Source organism: Pseudorca crassidens, chromosome 12 (assembly GCF_039906515.1).
Source record: "Pseudorca crassidens isolate mPseCra1 chromosome 12, mPseCra1.hap1, whole genome shotgun sequence".
NCBI lineage: Eukaryota > Metazoa > Chordata > Mammalia > Artiodactyla > Delphinidae > Pseudorca > Pseudorca crassidens.
This window is the reverse complement of record NC_090307.1, coordinates 52,938,524-52,957,135: the sequence shown is the minus strand read 5'-3', so window position 1 is coordinate 52,957,135 and position 18,612 is coordinate 52,938,524. Positions and strand designations below refer to the sequence as shown.

Genomic DNA, 18,612 nt, shown 5'->3' with positions numbered 1-18,612 from the left:
TACTTCTTCAAGAGATGTTTTGTTGTTTGAATCTGGAATATATTGTGGAACTTTGAGTATGTGGTTATAAACTCAGAGCACATATAGGCATTTACAGTTTTTAGGACTATTGTTAAAAATGATTGAAGGTGCATAATGTTGAAAGATAAAAATAAAGCTTGATATAGGATGTGGACCTTACAGATCACCCTGTTACCTGATGTTCTGCAAACATGATCTGAGTGAGAGGATCACAGCCCACAGTAGCATCGGGACATCTCAGAGGGACTCGGAGACTCTTAGTGGATCAGTCCTGCCCCGTCCAGGATTGGATCTCCCCTGCTGCATCCAGCTGCAGCTGGTCAGAGTTGCAGGATGGAAGTTGCTGACAGTGTCTGTGGACAGTGTAAAGTGGTGGCTAAAGTGCTAGATGTGAAGTCAGGCAAAGCACGTTTAAATCTCATATCTGCTTCTTGTTAGCTATGGGGCTTCGGTGAGTTAATTAATCTTTCTAAACCCCAGTTACCTTTTGAGACTATTGTGAAAATTAAATACATCTATGGAAGGCCAATTCACTAACAGCCTCATTTTCTCATTCGCCATTAGGCCCTCAGGTCCCACATCCTTCTTTTTCTAGATTGATTTGTATTATTCACCCTTAAAACTCTCTTGAATCCCTTTTCCTTCTCTTTCCCTCGTCCTGGCCTGGAAATTCCCAACCTAAATGGACCCATCAAGTCACTGCTCAGGCTTTCATCCTAATCCTCTCACCTAATGCGTGGAAGAAATTCACACAAACCTCACACTTTTCCACCCTCATCTCCCTCAGCTCTCAGCATCGCTTGACACAATTGGTTGCTCCCTTCTTCTTGATTTCTTAACACCACTTTAAAATATAACTTAGGGCTTCCCTGGTGGCGCAGTGGTTGAGAGTCCACCTGCCGATGCAGGGGGCGCGGGTTCGTGCCCCGGTCCGGGAAGATTCCACGTGTCGCGGAGCGGCTGGGCCCGTGAGCCATGGCCGCTGAGCCTGCACGTCCGGAGCCTATGCTCCACAACGGGAGAGGCCACAACGGTGAGAGGCCTGCGTTACGCAAAACAAAACAAAACAAAACAAAACAAAATATATATATATATAACTTAAAGTTCTTGACTTCATTGTTTAAATTAAAACTAGGGTTTCGTTCCTTTTCAAAGGACTATGATACGACTTTTCACAGAACCAGGACACAATGATTTTACTGAAGAGCAAACCGTTTAGAGAATGGGAAGCTCCTTCAAATTTTGGATAGAGCCCTTCTGACCCTGTCTCGAATACAGGACCTATATTCTCATGGTAAATTCTAGAGTCCTAGAACTGTGTTTCCCGAGGACTTAAGAAAACTCAGAAGGCAAGGTCCGCAGTCCCTGTAACCCTCTGTGTCAGCCTCAGAGTCGGCCGTCAGCTGACTCCTCTTCATTATTCTTCAAAGCCTGAGACTTTGAGGAGAGAAGTGGCTCGATTCCACTGGTGAATCACAGGACTCCAGAGAGATATATAAATACCTATTTGGTTTTCTTTCAGGTTCCAGCAAGGTCTAAGTGGGTAGGGGTGGGGCGGGGGAATGCCCAGTCTCTAGGGCGTTGACTGACAGGGAGCAGACATGATTCATGGGCCCCGCCCCTCTGTGAGAGAAACTCCTGGGGCTTCGGCTAGCACCCGCACTTTCACAAGTGCTCCTCCGGTGCACTTTCTGTCTGCAAATGTCTGCATTCATTTGGAGAGTTTCTTTTTTTCAGTGTCTTCCGCAGCTCTTGTAATTGCTAGCTCGAGGGAAGAGTATGAGGGAGTTCGTGTCTTTGCCAGTAGCCCTGGAGGAAAATGAACCCGTCCTCAAAAATGAGTTACTCACGATGTGAATTCATTGAGTAAACAAAGGCTGAATGATAATGGGAAGAGTTACTCATATGCTGTAACAGACACTCACTACCATCTGGTCTCTTCATGCCCACATGTTCCTTACTCTAAATGAAGTTAATGGGAATTAATACGTACGTATTAGGGAAAGGAGAGCTCCCTGGTGACATAAGCTAAGTGTCAGCACACTGCTCTTCCCTAGGTAGACAACAAGGGTGCTTGGGGAAGCACCGAGTAATGGTGGAAAGATAAATTACATATAGATTCGTCAATATCTTGCCAATTAAGCTTCCTGAATAGGACATTTCTGAGAAAAATGCTGGCATCTAAGCAGTTCCAATAGTTGCCTTTCCTTGTGCTATTTCACAGGGCAATTCTTTCCACATGGACCTTCCTGCAAATAGACAGTAGAAACATTTTTTTTTAACTTACAAATAAAATGCTTTGAAACCGTATCTGTAGGAATAGCGGTCATTGAGTAGGAAAATCGGTCCTCACAGGAGGTGATGCTTGATAAAGAATGTCCCTAAAATGTGTGATATGTGTGGCCAAGCTGTGCATTTCTATCCTACCATTAAGAGCAGAGTATCGGAGCAGATATTCTTACATACTATCTCTCTTATTCATATCAGGGCTATCTCTAGTCCATGCTCTTAATTATTTATATAATGCCCATATTGTGAAATATATATCATGCATTATGAGCATTAGATGGTGCTTCTCTATGGCTTCTATCATAGTACTCTATCAACTCACTGTATAAACAACCTCTCTCATACACAGGCCTGCATGATTACCCTGATGAATTGATTTTGTTCAGACCCTGTGTACATATTAGAGCAATGTTTTATCACTATATAGATATATACACACACTCAATACTCACTGGTGTTAAAATAAATATTGTGACTTTGTGGAGAGAATGGCCTCATTGCATCAGATGGTCCTTATCAGCCACGCAGATAGGAGCGCGCCAGCTTGTAGCTTGGTTGTCAGGCTGTTTGGGGTGCTTCCCCTTCTCATCCAACCCAGGAAAGGGCTCTGTTCTTCATCAGATCAGATGGTCTAAGTCTGTGTGTACTGGAGAAATCTGAAAGCATTTTGTCTATTCAGTCAGTCTAGTTTGGCTACTCCATTGATTAGCATTTATTGACCACTTAGCCGTGTATCCTGAGCACTGTGGGAAATATTAAAAAAAACGATAATCCTTTTAAAGAACGTAAGCGTGAATGACTGAAGATTGAAACTGTTCCTTTTTAAACAAGCTTTATTGAGATATAATTCACACAGTGTCCAAGTCATCCAGTTAAAGTGTACAATTCAATGATTTTTAGTGCATTCAGAGTTGTGCAACCATCACCACAATCAACTTCAGAATGTTTCGTTGCCCGTAAGATAGAACAAATGGCAATCAATTCCCCTCCCCCTGCCCCTAAATCTCCCCTCTCCAGGCAATCAGTAATTTACTTTCTGTCTCTATGGAATTGCCTGATCTGTATAATTCACATAAATAGAATCATACAATATGCAGTCTTTGTAGCAATTTTTTTTCTCACTGGGCATAATGTATTCAAGGTTCATCCATGATGTAGCATGCATGAATCAGCACTTCATGCCTTTTCATTGTATTCCCTTTTGTTTTTTATTCCTTTTTACAATGGAATAATATCCACATATGTTTTCATTTGTCTTGCGGGGTATAAGTATATAATTGCTGGTAATTCGACATTTAATCTTTTGAGGAGATGCCAGACTGTTTTCCAGTGACTGCATCATTTTTCATCACCATTAGTGAACTACAAGGGTTTCAGTTTCTCCACATCCTTGTCAACACTTGTTATTATCTGTCTTTTTGATTATTGCTATCCAAGCGGGTGTGAAGTGTTATCTCATAGTGACTTTGATTTGTATTTTCTTAATGACTAATCTTTTTGTGTGCTTTTTGGCCATTTGTCTATCTTCTTTGAAGAAACATCTATTCCTATTCATTACCAATTTTAAAATTGGGTCATTTTCTTTTCATTATTGAGTCGTAAGGGTGCTTTATAATTCTAGATACAAGTCCCTTATCAGATACATGATTTACAAATATTCTGTGGGTTGTCTTTTCACTTTCTAAATGGTCTCCATTGAAACACAAAATTTTTAATTTTGATAAAATCTAATTTACCTAGTTTTTGTTTTGTCACTGTGCTTTTGGTGTCATAAGAGCACTTTATCTAGCCTCAGGTAATGAAGATTTAACTCCTATGTTAAAGTCTACTCTTCCTTGTTGATCTTCTTTCTAGTTGTTCTATTATTAATAATTAGGTTTGGAAGTCTCCAAATATTACTTTTGAATTATTTCTCCTTGAAATTGTGTCCATTTTTGCTTCTTGTATTGTGGGACTCTGTTGTTAGGTGGATATATGCTTATAATCGTTATAGCTTCCTGATGAATTGACCCTTTTATATTATAAAATGTTCTTCTTTGTCTCTCGTAACAATTTTTGTCTTAAAGTCTATTTTGTCTGGTATCACAATATTATAGCCACTCCAGTTTTCTTATGGTTGCTGTTTGCATGATATATCTTCTTTCCATTCTTTTGCTTTGCATCCTGAATATGTAAAAAATTCTACAAAACAATAAGAAAATGACAAACAATCTATATGCATTACCTATGACCCAGCAATTCCACTCCTGAGTATATACCCAAGACATATATGTGCATACATTTAAAAAGAAAAACCCAACATGCACTAGATTGTTCATAGAAGCAGTACTTATAATACCCTCAAACTGAAAATAACCCAAGTGTCTGTCAATGGCAGAATGGGTAAGCATTCCTTAGTATATGCATACAATGGAATATATTTCAATGAGAATGAATTGTCATGTGGCTGAGTCTCACAAACATGATAGTGAGTTAAAGAACACCTACACAAAAGAGTACATATGTATGAGTCTATTTAGATAAAGTATAACAACAGATAAAATTTATCTATGCTCAGCCAGAGTAGTGGTTACCCTTAGGTGGAAGGGAAATTATCCTCACTCTCTAAGTTTACCTTAATTAGTGGAAGGGAAAGTGAGAGGGAATTCTGGGAGTGCTGATGTTAGTGTTTCTTGATCTGGGTGTTGGTAACTCAGGTGTGGTTCCTTTTTGAAAATTAATTGATATGTGTGCTTGTCTATACATATATTAGACTTTAATAAAAAGTTCTTTAAAAGGACTATGACTTGCATAATATATGGAATGCTTTGCATTTTTAAAAAAAGTTAGCATATATTGAAACCTGACAAAGATGGCACAAAAAATTTTGACTAAACTCACTCAGGAATACGATACCAACAAATAAAACACTAGCAAATCTAATCTAGCATTATATTAAAAAAATAATGATCTAGGAAACCATGAATGATTCAATATTAGGAAATCTAAAAACGTCATTGAGCACATCAATAGGTCAAAAGAGACAAATGTTATGCTCATCTTGACGAATATCAAAAGGCATTTAAAATTCAATATCTATTTCTGATAAAAAGTTAAATAAATTGCATATAGCATATTCCCTCAACATGATTAAAAAGTTATCTCAAACAAGTAGCTTACATCATGCTTAAAAGCAAAATACTAGAGCAGTGTTTTCCAAATTTGTTTTGTCAAGGAACATTATTTAAATAATAATATGTTGAAGAACTACCAGTAGGAGCACATGATATAGTTATAAAACTATGTTAAGATGGAACTTTTCTTGTTGACTCACAGTTTCAGCTAAGGCTCCCAAATCTGAGAATAAATCAATTGTTGTTGATTATCTCCACATCCTGCACCTCTTGGAAGATGCTAGATTGTCTGTGCAGAATGGGCTAAGAAACTGTGAAATTCTCTGCCAGCATTAGCCTACTCCCCTCTAGGCTGTAAAAGGGAAGACACAGAACTCATTGTAACTGAAGAGGCCTGTGTTGACTATTTTTTTGGAATGGTTAGTAGGCCATGTATGTCTCCCATGGAGGAGGGGAAGAGGGTCTTCAAGTCAAGAGGCTGGGCTTGTATAATTTGAAAAGCTTGACATGGGTCCCCTTATTAGAGAGAAACAGGAACTGGTGAGTTCCCCATGGGCCAAATGGAATAAAGCTGAATTGTAGCATCTTGAAAAAGACTCTGGTCAAGTTGACTACAAAGGAGAGATAAACCTTTAGAAATCAAGGTGCTGGTTATTAGCAGTTAAAGGAATGAAGCTGAGAGGTGAGAGATTTTAGCAATAGTCGTGGTGGGTTACAGAGGAAGAAGCCCTGAAGACATTTAAGTTGTTTCTACATCTTGGCTACTGTGACTAGTGGTGCAACAAATATAGGGCTGCTAATATCTCTTCAAGATCTTGACTTCAGTTCTTTTGGATAAATACCCCAAAGTAGGATTGCTGGATCATATGAAAGTTCTATTTTAAATTTTTTGAGAAACCTCCATACTATTTTCCATAGTGGCTGGACCATTTTGCATTCCCATCAACATTGCACAAGTGTACAATTTCTCCATATCCTTGCCAACGCTTGTTGTCCTTTGTTATTTTGATAATGGCCATCCTGACAAGTATGAGGTGATATCTCCTCATGGACTTCATTTGCATTTCCAAGACAGTGAGTCATGTTGAGCATTTTTTCATATACCTGTTGACCATTTGTATGTCTTCTTCGGAGAAATGTCTGTGCAAGTTATTAGCCCATTTTTCAACAGGATTATTAGGCTTTTTGCTTTTGAGTTGTAGGAGTTCCTTATTTTGGAAATTAATTTTTTATCAGATACATTGTTTGAAAATATTTCCTCCCATTCCCTAGGCTTCCTTTTCACCCTGTTGATTTTTTTTCTTTGCTTGTAGAAACTTTTAGTTTGATGTAGTCTCATTTTTGTCCAGTTTTGCTTTTGTTGCCTGTGCTCTTCTTGTTATATTCAAGAAATTGCCAAGACCAACGTCATGAAGATTTTCCATGTTTTCTTCTAGGAGTTTTACAGCTTTGGGTCTTACGTTTAAGTCTTTAATGCATTCTTTTTATTTTTGATTTAAAAAATTTTGTACTGTAAAACATACATAGCAATTTACTATTTTAAGCATTTTTAAGTGTACAGTTCATGAACTAAGTATACTTAAAATGTTATGCAACCATTACCATCATCTGCCTCCAGAACCTTTTCATCATTCCAAACAGAAACTTCATACTCTTTAATAATAACTCCCCATTTCCCTCTTCCCCTGCTGTCTGGCAATCTCTGTTCTACTGTCCATCTATATTCTAGGAACCTAATATAAGTGGAATCATACAATAATTGTCCTTTTGTGTCTGACTTATCTCACTTAGCATAATGTTTTCAAGGTTCATCCATGTTGTAGCATGTATCGGTACTTCATTTCTTCTTATGGCTGAATAATATTCTATTTAATGGATAATACCACATTTTGTTTATCCATTCATCTATAGATGGACATCTGGATTGTTTCCACCTTTTGGCTATTGTGAATAATGCTACTATGGACATTGGTGTACAAGTATCTGTTTGCTTTCATATTTTGGGCATATACTCAGAAGTGAACTTCTGGATCGTACTCCATGTTTAAATTTTTGAGGACCTGCCAAACTTTTCTACAGTGGCTGCACTATTTTACACTCTCACAAACAATGTATAAGTGTTCCAATTTTTCCACATCTTGGACAATATTTATTATTTTCCATTTTTTAAATAACAGCCATCCTAATGGGTATGGAGTGGTATCCCACTGTGGCTTTGATTTGCATTTCCTTAATGGCTAGTAATGTTGAGCATCTTTACATGTGCTTACTAGCTATGTGTATATCTTCTGTGGAGGAATGTCTCTTCAAGTCCTTTGCCCATTTTTGAATTGGATTGTTTTGTGTTGCTGTTGTTGAATTTAAACAACTGATTTTTTTAACATCTTTATTGGAGTATAATTGCTTTACAATGGTGTGTTAGTTTCTGCTTTATAACAAAGTGAATCAGCTATACATATACATATGTCCCCATATCTCCTCCCTCTTGCTTCTCCCTCCCATCCTCCCTATCCCACCCATCTGGGTGGTCACAAAGCACCAAGCTGATCTCCCTGTGCTATGCAGCTGCTTCCCACTAGCTATCTATTTTATATTTGGTAGTGTATATATATCCATGCCACTCTCTCACGTTGTCCCAGTTTACCTGTCCCCCTCCCCGTGTCCTCAAGTCCATTCTCTACATCTGTGTCTTTATTCCTGTCCTGCACCTAGGTTCTTAGAACCACTTTTTTTTTTAGATTCCATATATATGTGTTAGCATACAGTATTTGTTTTTCTCTTTCTGACTTACTTCACTCTGTATGACAGTCTCTAGGTCCATCCACTTCACTACAAATAACTCAATTTCATTTCTTTTTATGGTTGAGTAATATTCCATTGTATATATGTGCCACATCTTCTTTATCCATTCATCTGTTGATGGACACTTAGGTTGCTTCCATGTCCTGGCTATTGTAAATAGTGCTGCAATGAACATTGTGGTACATGACTCTTCTTGAATTATTGTTTTCTCTGGGTATATGTCCAGTAGTGGGATTTCTGGGTCCTATGGTAATTCTATTTTTGTTTCTTAAGGAACCTCCATACTGTCCTCCATAGTGGCTGTATCAATTTACATTCCCACCAACAGTGCAACAGGGTTCCCTTTTCTCCACACCCTCTTCAGCGTTTGTCGTTTGTAGGTTTTCTGATGATGCCCATTCTAACTGGTGTGAGGTGATATCTCATTGTAGTTTTGATTTGCATTTCTCTAATAATTAGTGATGTTGAGCAGCTTTTCAAGTGTTTCTTGGCCATCTGTATGTCTTCCTTGGAGAAATGTCTATTTAGGTCTTCTGCCCATTTTTTGATTGGGTTGTTTGTTTTTTTAATATTGAGCTGCATGAGGTATTTATATATTTTGGAGATTGATTCTTTGTCCATTGATTCGTTTGCAAATATTTTCTCCCATTCTGAGGGTTGTCTTTTCATCTTGTTTGTAGTTTCCTTTGCTTTGCAAAAGATTTTAACTTTCATTAGGTCCCATTTGTTTATTTTTGTTTCTATTTCCATTACTCTAGGAGATGGATCAAAAAAGATCTTGCTGTGATTTATGTCAAAGAGTGCTCTTCCTATATTTTCCTCTAAGAGTTTTATAGTGTCTGGTCTTACATTTAGGTTTCTAATCCATTTTGAGTTTATTTTTGTGTATGGTGTTAGGGAGTGTTCTAATTTCATTCTTTTACATGGAGCTGTCCAGTTTTCCAGCACCACTTATTAAAGATACTTTCTTTTCTCCATTGTATATTCTGGCCTCCTTTGTCATAGATTAGTTGACCATAGGTGTGTGGGTTTATCTCTGGGTTTTCTATCCTGTTTCATTGATCTATATTTCTGTTTTTTGTGCCAGTACCATATTGTCTTGATTACTGTAGCTTTGTAATATAGTCTGAAGTCAGGGAGTCTGATTCCTCCAGCTCCATTTTTTTCCCTCAAGACTGTTTGGACTATTTGGGATCTTTTCTGTCTCCATACAAATTTTAAGATTTTTTGTTCTAGTTCTGTAACAAATCCCACTGGAAATTTGATAGGGATTGCATTAAATCCATAGATTGTTTTGGTTAGTAGAGTCATGTTCACAATATTGACTTTTCCAATCCAAGAACATGGTATATCTCTCCATCTGTTTGTGTCGTCTTCGATTTCTTTCATCAGTGTCTTATAGTTTTCTGAATACAGGTCTTTTACCTCCCTACATAGGTTTATTCCTAGGTATTTTAGTCTTTTTGTTGCAATGGTGAATGGGATTGTTTCCTTAATTTCCCTTTCTGATCTTTCATCGTTAGTGTATAGGAATGCAAGAGATTTCTGTGCATTAAGTTTCTATCCGACAAGTTTACGAAATTCATTGATTAGCTCTAGTAGTTTTCTGGTGACATCTTTAGGATTCTCTATGTATAGTACCATGTCATCTGCAAACAGCGATAGTTTTACTTCTTCTTTTCCAATTTGTATTCCTTTTATTTCTTTTTCTTCTCTGATTGCCGTGGCTAGGACTGCCAAAACTATTTTGAATAATAGTGGTGAGAGTGGACATCCTTGTTTTGTTCCTGATCTTAGAGGAAATGCTTTCAGTTTCTCACCATTGGGAATGATGTTTGCTGTGGGTTTGTTGTATATGGCCTTTATTATGTTGAGGTAGGTTCCCTCTATGCCCACTTTTGGAGAGTTTTTATCATAAATTGGTGTTGAATTTTGTCAAAAGCTTTTTCTGCATCTATTGAGATGATCACATGGTTTTTCTTCTTCAGTTTGTTAGTATGGTGTGTCACATTGATTGATTTGCGTATATTGAAGAATCCTTGCATCCCTGGGATAAATCCCACTTGATCATGGTGTATGATCCTTTTAATGTGCTGTTGGATTCTGATTGCTAGTATTTTGTTGAGGACTTTTGCATCTATATTCATCAGTGATATTGGTCTGTAATTTTCTTTTTTTGTAGTATCTTTGTCTGGTTTAGGTATCAGGGTCATCATGGCCTCATAGAATGTGTTTGGGAGTGTTCCTTCCTCTGAAATTTTTTGGAAGAGTTTGAGAAGGATGGGTGCTAGCTTTTCTCTAAATGTGTCATAGAATTCACCTGTGAAGCCATCTGGTCCTGGACTTTTGTTTGTTGGAAGATTTTTAATCACAGTTTCAATTTCATTACTTGTGATTGGTCTGTTCATATTTTCTATTTCTTCCTAGTTCAGTCTTGGAAGGTTGGACCTTTTTAAGAATTTGTCCATTTCTTCCCAGTTGTCCATTTTATTGGCATAGAGTCGCTTGTAGTAGTCTCTCATGATGCTTTGTTTCTTTACAGTGTCTGTTGTAACTTCTCCTTTTTCATTTCTAATTTTTTTGATTTGAGTCCTCTCCCTCTGTTTCTTGATGACTCTGGCTAACGGTTTATCAATTTTGTTTATCTTCTCAAAGAACCAGATTTTATTGATCTTTGCTGTTGTTTTCTTTGTTTCTATTTCATTTATTTCTGCCTCATTATTTCATTTATTTCTATTTCATTTATTTCTTTCCTTCTACTAACTTTGGGTTTTGTTTGTTCGTCTTCCTCTAGTTCCTTTAGGTGTAAGGTTAGATTGTTTGAGATTTTTCTTGTTTCTTGAGGTAGGCTTGTATTGCTATAAACTTCCCTCTTAGAGCTGCTTTTGCTGCATTGCATAGGCTTTGGATCATCATGTTTTCATTGTAATTTGTCTCTAAGTATTTTTTGATTTCCTCTTTATTTCTTCAGTGATCTCTTGGTTATTTAGTAACGTATTGTTTGGCCTCCATGTGTTTGTATTTTTTAGGATTTTTTCCCCTGTAATTGATTTCTAATCTCATAGGGTTGTGGTCAGAAAAGACGCTTGATATGATTTCAGTTTTCTTAAATTTACTGAGGCTTGATTTGTGACCCAAGGATGAATTTGTACTGGAGAATGTTCCATGTGCATTTGAGAAGAAAGTATAATCTGCTGTTTTGGGATGGAATTTTCTATAAATATCAATTAAATCTATCTGGTCTACTGTGTCATTTAAAGCTTGTGTTTCCTTATTAATTTTCTGTCTGGATGATCTGTCCATTGGTGTACGTGAGGTGTTAAAGTCCCCCACTATTATTGTGTTACTGTTGATTTCCTCTTTTATAGCTATTAGCAGTTGCCTTTCGTATTGAGGTACTCCTATGTTGGGTGAATATATAATTATAATTGTTATATCTTCTTCTTGGATTGATTCCTTGATCATTATGTAGTGTCCTTCCTTGTCTCTTGTAACATTTTAAATTTAGTCTATTTTATCTGATATGAGTATTGCTACTGCAGCTTCCTTTTGATTCCATTTCATTGGAATATCTTTTTCCATCCCCTCACTTTCAGTCTGTATGTGTCCCTAGGTCTGAAATGGGTCTCTTGTAGACAATATATATATGGTTCTTGTTTTTGTATCCATTCAGTGAGGCTGTGTCTTTTGGTTGGAGCATTTAATCCATTCATGTTTAAGGTAGTAATTGATATGTATGTTCCTATTTCCATTTTCTTAATTGTTATGGGTTTGTTTTTTTAGGTCCTTTTCTTCTCTTGTGTTTCCCACTTAGAGAAGTTCTTTTAGCATTTGTTGTAGAGCTGGTTTGGTGGTGCTGAATTCTCTTAGCTTTTGCTTGTCTGTAAAGCTTTTGATTTCTCTGTTGAATCTGAATGAGATGTTTGCCAGGTAGAGTAAGCTTGGTTGTAGGTTCTTCCCTTTCATCACTTTATATATATTGTGCCACTCCCTTCTGGCTTGTAGAATTTCTGCTGAGAAATCAGCTGTTTACCTTATGGGAGTTCCTTTGTATGTTATTTTTCATTTTTCCCTTGTTGCTTTCAGTAATTTTTCTTTGTCTTTAATTTTTGTCGATTTGATTACTATGTGCCTTGGCATGTTTTTCCTTGGGTTTATCCTGCCTGGGACTCTCTGCACTTCCTGGACTTTGGTGGCTATTTCCTTTCCCATGTTAGAGAAGTTTTTTACTATAATCTCTTCAAATATTTTCTCGGGTCCTTTCTCTCTCTCTTCTCCTTCTGGGACCCCTATAATGCGAATGTTGTTGCATTTAATGTTGTCCCAAATGTCTCTTAGGCTGTCTTCATTTCTTTTCATTCTTTTCTCTTCATTGTGTTCTGCGGCAGTGAATGCCACCATTCTGTCTTCCAGATCACTTATCCGTTCTTCTGCCTCAGTTATTCTGCTATTGATTCCTTCTAGTGTATTTTTCATTTCAGTTATTGTATTGTTTATCTCTGTTTGTTTGTTCTTTAATTCTTCTAGATGTTTGTTCTTTAATTCGTCTAGGTCTGTTAAACATTTTTTGCATCTTCTTGATCTTTGTCTCCATTCTTTCTCCAAGGTCCTGGATCATCTTCACTCTCATTATTATGAATTCTTTTTCTGGAAGGTTGCCTATCTCCACTTAATTTAGTTTATTTTCTGGGGTTTTATCTTGTTCCTCCATCTGGTACGAAGTCCTCTGCCTTTTCATTTTGTCTTTCTGTGAGTGTGTTTTTCCTTCCACAGGCTGCAGGATTGTAGTTCTTCTTGCTTCTGCTGTCTGCCCTCTGGTGGATGAGGCTATCTAAGAGGCTTGTGCAAGCTTCCTGATGGGAGGGACTGGTGGTGGGTAGAGCTGGGTGTTGCTCTGGTGGGCAGAGCTCAGTAAAACTTTAATCCACTTGTCTGTTGATTGGTGGGGCTGGGTTGCCTCCCTGTTGGTTGTTTGGCCTGAGGTGACCCAGCACTGGAGCCTACCTGGCTCTTTAGTCCAGCACCATTAGTCCAGCTAATGGCGGACTCAGGGAGGGCTCACACCAAGGAGTACTTCCCAAAACTTCTGCTGACAGTGTCCTTGTCCCCACGGTGAACCATAGCCACCCCCTGCCTCTGCAGGAGACCCTCCAACACTAACAGGTAGGTCTGGTTCAATCTCCTATGGGGTCACTGCTCCTTCCCCTGGGTCCCAATGTGCACACTACTTTGTGTGTGCCCTCCAAGAGTGGAGTCTCTGTCTCCCACAGTCCTGTCAAAGTCCTGCAATCAAATCCTGCTAGCCTTCAAAGTCTAATTCTCTAGGAATTCCTCCTCCCGTTGCTGGACCCCAGGCTGGGAAGCCTGATGTGGGGCTCAGAACCTTCACTCCAGTGGGTGGACTTCTGTGGTATAAGTGTTCTCCAGTTTGTGTCACCCACCCAGCAGTTATGGGATTTGATTTTATTGTGATTGCGCCTTTCCTACCATCTCATTGTGGCTTCTCCTTTGTCTTTGAATGTGGGGTATCTTTTTTGGTGAGTTCCAGTGTCTTCCTGTTGATGATTGTTCAGCAGTTGGTTGTGATTCTGGTGCTCTCGCAAGAGGGAGTGAGCGCATGTCCTTCTACTCTGCCATCTTGAACCAATCAATGTCAATATTCTGGTTGCGATACTGCATTAGGGTTCTGCAAAATGTGATCTGGTGCCCCATCTTTATGCATGTCTGTGTGTGAATGTCACCTCAACCTGGGCCATCTGTGCCTCTGTCCCTTCCTGAACTCCTGGCCAATGCATTCTGATTTAAGCCACAGTAATCAAGACAATATGGTGTTGATGAAAGAATAGACAAATAAAGAAATTGAAAACAAAAAACAAAGAGCCCAGAAACTGACCCATACAAATATAGTCAACTGATCTTTGACAAAGGAGCAAAGGCAATACAGTGGAGCAAAGCTAGTCTTTTCAATAAATGATGCTAAGACAATTGGACATTGTCTGGCTCCCCGCCAAAAAAAGGATCTAGAAATAGACTTTACACCCTTCAAAAAAATTACTCAAAGTGGATCACAGACCTAAATGTAAAATTAAAAACTATAAAACTTCTAGAGAGGGTTTCCCTGGTGGCGCAGTGGTTAGGAGTCCACCTGTCGATGCAGGGGACACAGGTTCGTGCCCCGGTCCGGGAAGATCCCGTGTGCCGCGGAGCGGCTGGGCCCGTGAGCCATGGCCGATGAGCCTGTGCGTCCGGAGCCTGTGCTCCGCAGTGGGAGAGGCCACAGCAGTGAGAGGCCCAAGTACCACCAAAAACAAAAACAAAAACAAAAAAACAAAAAACTTCTAGAGGGGCTTCCCTGGTGGCGCACTGGCTGAGAGTCCTCCTGCTGATGCAGCGGACACGGGTTCGTGCCCCGGTCTGGGAAGATCCCACATGCCGCGGAGCGGCTGGGCCTGTGAGCCATGGCCGCTGAGCCTGCACGTCCGGAGCCTGTGCTCCACAACGGGAGAGGCCACAATAGTGAGAGGCCCGCGTACAGCAAAAAAAAAAAAAAAAAAAAAAAAAACTTCTAGGAGATAATGCAGGTGAAAATCTGGATGACCTCGGGTTTGGTGATGACTTTTCAGATACAACACTACAGGCACAATGCATGAAAGAAATAAACGATAAGCTGGACTTCATTAAAATTAAACATTTCTTCTTTGAAAAAGGTTCTGTCGAGAGGTTGAGAGCCTAAGCCACAGACTGGGAGAAAATATTTTCAAAGACATGTTTGATAAAGGACTATTATCCAAAATATACAAAGAACTTGTAAAACTCAACAATACGAAAACATGTAGCCCAGTTTAAAACTGAGCAAAAGATCTGAACAGGTATCTCAGAAAAGAAGATATGCAGATGCAAATAAGCATATGAAAAGATGTTCGGCATCATATGTCATTAAAGAATCACAAATGAAAACAAGGAAAACAAATAAAGAAAACAACAAAGAGATACCACTACACACCTATTAGGATGGCCCAAATCCACAGCACTGATGACACCAAATGATGGTGAGCATATGAAGCAGCAGGAGCCCTCACTCACTGCTGGTGGAAATGCAAAATGGTACAGCCACTTTGGAAGACAGTTTGGCAGTTCTTACAAAATTAGTTTCTGAGGTTCAGTTAATTCATGTAAAAAATCATGATAAAAATGGTCACTTGCTGACTGAAGAACAAATAAGATATTGTTCATAAAAAGAAAAAGCCTAAATACATGTCTTTACATATACACATATATAAGTATATTATACATATATTTAACTTAATACAATAAAATTATGTTAAAATTTCATGAAATTGCAGGAGGAACTTGAAAAAATAATTTTAAAGTTAATCTTTAAAAATAAGATGCAATTTGAAGAATAAGTATGTAATAATACTAAACATGAAAAATAATTATAAACTAAAATAATAAAACAATAGTACAGAGTAGAGTTAAAAATCATACACACACATACATGTATATTTAGTATATAATAAAGTTGGCATCATAAATCAGTGGGGAAAGAATAGTTTATTCAATAAATTGTGTTGGGGTATTTGGCTATACATTTGGAAGGAAATAGATTTAATCTCTTCCTTAAACCATACACCAAAATAAGTTCCAGATGAGTTAGCATCTAAATGTAAAAAAGTGAACCATAAAAATTCTAGAAGAAAATATAAATGAATGCAAAGGGCATCAAAGGCAGAAGCCATACAGTTTAAAAATGACAACACAAAAATAAATGCACTTCAAACGCACTGTAAACAAAAATGAAAGTATGGAGGTTCCTTAAAAAACTACAAATAGAACTACCATATGACCCAGCAATCCCGCTACTTGGGCATATACCCTGAGAAAACCATAATTCAAAAAGAGTCATGTACCAAATTGTTCATTGCAGCTCTATTTACAATAGTCAGGAGATGGAAGTGTCCATCATCGGATGAATGGATAAAGAAGATGTGGCACATATATACAATGGAATATTACTCAGCCATAAAAAGAAACGAAATTAAGCTATTTGTAATGAGGTGGATGGACCTAGAGTCTGTCATACAGAGTGAAGTAAGTCAGAAAGAGAAAGACAAATACCGTATGCTAACACATATATATGGAATTTAAGAAAAAAAAAATGTCATGGAGAACCTAGGGGTAAGACAGGAATAAAGACACAGACCTACTAGAGAATGGACTTGAGGATATGGGGAGGGGGAAGGGTAAGCTCTGACAAAGCGAGAGTGGCATGGACATATACACACTACCAAACGTAAAATAGCTAGCTAGTGGGAAGTAGCCACGTAGCACAGGGAGATCAGCTCAGTGCTTTGTGACCACCTAGAGGGGTGGGATAGGGAGGGTGGGAGGGAGATGCAAGAGGGAGGAGATATGGGAACATATGTATAACTGATTCACTTTGTTGTAAAGCAGAAACTAACACACCATTGTAAAGCAATTATACTCCAATAAAGATGTAAAAAAAAAAATGAAAGGTGAACATAAAACTCAAGGGTCACTGCAACTTTCATAGTGGCGAAAGGATCAATATCTTTAATGAAAAAGAAACTTTAGAAGTATTACAGTAGACAAATTTTCAATAGTAGATTGTACAAAGGACATGAAGAAGTATTCGATATATTACAGAAGAAAGATCAAAGTGGCAATGAAAACGTCCTATCCCACTAGTAGTTATGAAAATGTAAATTAAAGCCACATCAAAAGATTGATTCTTCGAAACTGTGAGGATGAGGAAATAGAGGAAATGGCAAGTCAGCAGGGACCCGGGGGACAGAAAAGTCAGGTTGGAGACAGAGGTGGGGACTGCCTTCAGGCGGACGAAACTACAGAGCAAAGGTAAATCATGCCAGGCCCAACTGGCATATGGTAAGAAGTATGGTGAAGCTGGGCATTTGGGTGGTAGAAGAGACTAGAAAGATATGGAAGATGTTGTCAATGGTGGGTTTTATTATTTTCTTGAGATGACTTATTGGTTTTTAGGGCTTGGACAGGAAAAAACAAAAACCAACATAACAACATACAACAAACAATGAGAAAAGCCACAGCAGTAAAAAAAAAAAAAAAAAAAAAAAAATCAAAATGTACCTTTCTCAGGAGATCCCATCATGAGAAGGTTTTGTTTTTGAGGAATGATTTTGACCCCAAAAGGCAGTGGGTGGACTAGATAAACCCCAAGTTGTGTTGGTTCTAACCCTGGAGCACCTGATGCCAGGATCCTCGATCATTCCTCTCTGGAAGCAGAGAATTTTCAGGTTTCACCATTCAGGGGATCATTTTCTTTTACGCTAGTGTTTGGGAGCTATAATGGCCTCAAAAGAGTAAATGTCATTCATGAAAGAATGAATGTCTTTTAAAGTCTTTTAAAAATTCTTTTTCAACATATTATTTCGGAAGGAAGCAACTTTATATTTGCAATCATCTATAGAAAACCAGAGGCTTCTAAATATTTTCTGAAGGTGACAAGTATGAGGAGGAGAGAGAGAGATAATGAGAATGAAGAAGATGAATGAGAATAATTGCAGAAACGTTAGTCCTGGTAAATCTTTCAGTCATCAGAGGACTCTGCTGGACATGTCTGGGTGGCGGTCCCTCATGCTAGATGTCCCAGAGTCTGAGATGCATTCAATTCTCAGGCCAGGTTTCTCTGTGTGGTCACTGACAATCTACAATTGTAAATACGGCCCAATCAATTTCCTTTCCAGTAGTAGACCTTTGCTGCCTTTCCTCAACCTGCATTACAATACTTAGGTTAATTAACTTCCTAGGTATTCATGTCACTGCAAGATGAATGTCATACAACTCTCCCACAAGGATTATTCCAAAATTCCTCAAAATTAGGATGTACCTCATTTCTTAATAGCAGTTGTTTATGTTCACAGTTCTGTCTCATCTTGGAAATTAAATTCAGCCCTGCAAAGGTGTATTCTCTCTTTTCAATAAGAAGCCATGTTATATGGGCACCAACTTGTTATTTTGATAGTTTAAGGCAAATTGATCCTAAATTTAGAAATGATTCTTAGCTAACAGTTTATTAAGAATGTGTTAGTGAAAATAAGCTACTCACCCTGACCTCCATCTCAGAGGTTTATAATGAAATTCTACCAAGGCTCTGCCTCTCCAGACCCAGCGTGGCTGGAGTCCGGAGACTCCATTCAATGGAATCATTCAATATTGAACGATTGCTGAAGGAGGAACTTCAAAAGCACCGTTTTACAGAAGTGTTCTTCTTACTTCCGTAGCATCTACATAACCACCTTGAAGATTAGAAACCATTCTTTCTCTCTGTGGCTTTTCTTTACTTGACAAGAAAATCGGGATCCTCGTTGACTTCCCAAATCAAAAAATT

The 18,612-nt window shown here is 38.2% G+C and overlaps 1 long non-coding RNA gene across 6 annotated transcripts in view; it reads right to left on the bottom strand.

The window, feature by feature from the left end:
* LOC137203415 (uncharacterized) overlaps window positions 1-18,612 on the bottom strand; it is a 685,692-nt gene that overhangs the window by 93,045 nt on the left and 574,035 nt on the right. The gene's annotated exons all lie outside the window — the stretch shown is intronic.